Below are 2,055 nucleotides of genomic sequence, written 5' to 3'. Positions count from 1 at the left end.
CTCACCCAGTGTCCCATACAATGTCCCCATCCCCACCCCAATGTCCCCATCCTCACTCCGATGTCCCCACCCAATGTCCCCATCCAATATCCCCACCCAATGTCCCTATCCTTACCCAGTGTCCCACCCAATGTCCCCATCCTCATCCCGATGTCCCCATCCCCACCCCAGTGTCCCCATCCGCACTCCAATGTTCCCACCCAATGTCCCCATTCTCACCTCTTTTTTCCCAATCCCAATGTTTCATCTTCATCTCAATGTCCCCATCTTCACCCCCACTTCCCCATCCTCAACCTCTTGTCCCCTTTCTGATGTCCCCATCTTCATTTCAATGTTCCCATCCCAACATCTTCATCCTCACCCTGATGTCCCCGTCCTGATATCCCTATCCTTGCCCCGATGCTCCTGCCCTGTTTTCCCAATCCTCACCCCAATGTCCCTGTCCCAATGTCCCCACCCTCACCTCAATGTCCCCATCCCACTATCCCCATTCTCACACTGGTGTCCCTGTCATATGTCCCCGTTTTCACCCCCATGTCCTCATCCTCACTCCAATGTTCCTGTTCTGATGTCTCCATCTTCATTCTGATGTTCCTGCTCCAAAGTCATCCAGTGTCCCTCTCATGACATCCCCATTTTCACCCCATCCTGATGTCCCCCTCTTCGTTCCAATGTCCCCATCCCAATGTCCTCATCCTCATCCCAACATCCCCACCTTCATCCCAACGTCTCCACCTTCATCCCAGTGTCTCCATCTTCATCCTCATGTCCCCATCCCAACGTCTTCATCCTCACCCAGGTGTCCTCACTCTGATGTCCTCATCCTCATCCCAAAGTCCCCATCTTCATCCCAGTATCCCTATCCAAACCTCTTGCTCTTCCCCATGATGCCCCCACCGCCACGTCCCCATCCCAACACCTTTCTCCTTGCCCAATGTCCCCATCCTCACCCTGTCCCCATCCCCAAGTGAAGGACGAGACCACGCTCAGGTACTTCTGCCACAGATGACCTTTAATGACAGGGAGCCCCCACATGAGCAAAGCCACCCCCAAACCCCACACTATACAGAGCATCACCCCCGTGCTGCCATCCCTCCCCACAAAACCCCCTGCTCAGATGGACAGATGGATGCAGCGTCTCCATCAATCACCGGGGCTGGAACATCCCTGTGTGTCTGCATCGTGGTTGTCACCTCCCCATGGGGACACAGGCACGACAAGAGACAGTGGGCTGAAAGCAGGAAAATTTGGGGGGGCCTGAGGGGAGGTGTAGAATGGGAGTTTTAGGTTCTAGTCATAGGTTTTGGGAGTCCAGCTGTTTGGTCTGGAGGATGCTACGAAAAGCAGCAGTGCCATTGCCCCAAGTCCCCACAGAGCACAGCACAGAGCAGAGGTGCCTCAGTCCCATCTCACTATGGGATACAATGGAAAGCAGTGGGAGTTGTGGGGTCCCAAACCTTTGGGGACCAGCAGGCCGCAAAACCCCATGGAAAACGTGGAATAAAACCCCGATTTCTGCCCTTTTCCTCCGCGTTCCCCCCTTCCCTGTGTGTGTCCCCCAGCCCCACCAGCAGCAATTTGGGGACACCCCCACGTGTGTCCCATTCTCCAATCCCTGCAGCCTGCGAGAAAATCCTCTTTGAACCCCCCCAAAAAACCCCGTTATCCCTCCTTTGTTTCATCCAGCTCCTGACACAGCCAGTCCTGCGTTGTGGGGCTGCGTGGGGCCATTTGGTGACACCCATCTGTGGGCTGCCAAGGATGCAGCGGTGGCACATTGGTGACACTGTGGCTGTGACGAAGTGGGGGGGAGAGGGGGAACCCTCTGTCGATGGGGTCACGGTCAATGTGGGGATCCTTCAGTTCTAGGGATGGGATGATGGCACAGCCCCCTAACCTTAATCCTAAGCCCTACACTTAATCCTAAACCCTACACTTCATCCTAAACCCATTGCGCCCCTCCTTCCCCGACAGCCCCACCTCTTTGCTACCCTCCCCGTCAAAACGAAAGGAAATAAATAGGGCTGTTTATATATATAATATATATATATATAT

This window comes from Centrocercus urophasianus, unplaced genomic scaffold (assembly GCF_019232065.1).
Source record: "Centrocercus urophasianus isolate 14NV4802_14NV808 unplaced genomic scaffold, USGS_Curo_1.0 seq_96, whole genome shotgun sequence".
Classification (NCBI taxonomy): Eukaryota; Metazoa; Chordata; class Aves; order Galliformes; family Phasianidae; genus Centrocercus; species Centrocercus urophasianus.
Note: the sequence above shows the minus strand (reverse complement) of the source record.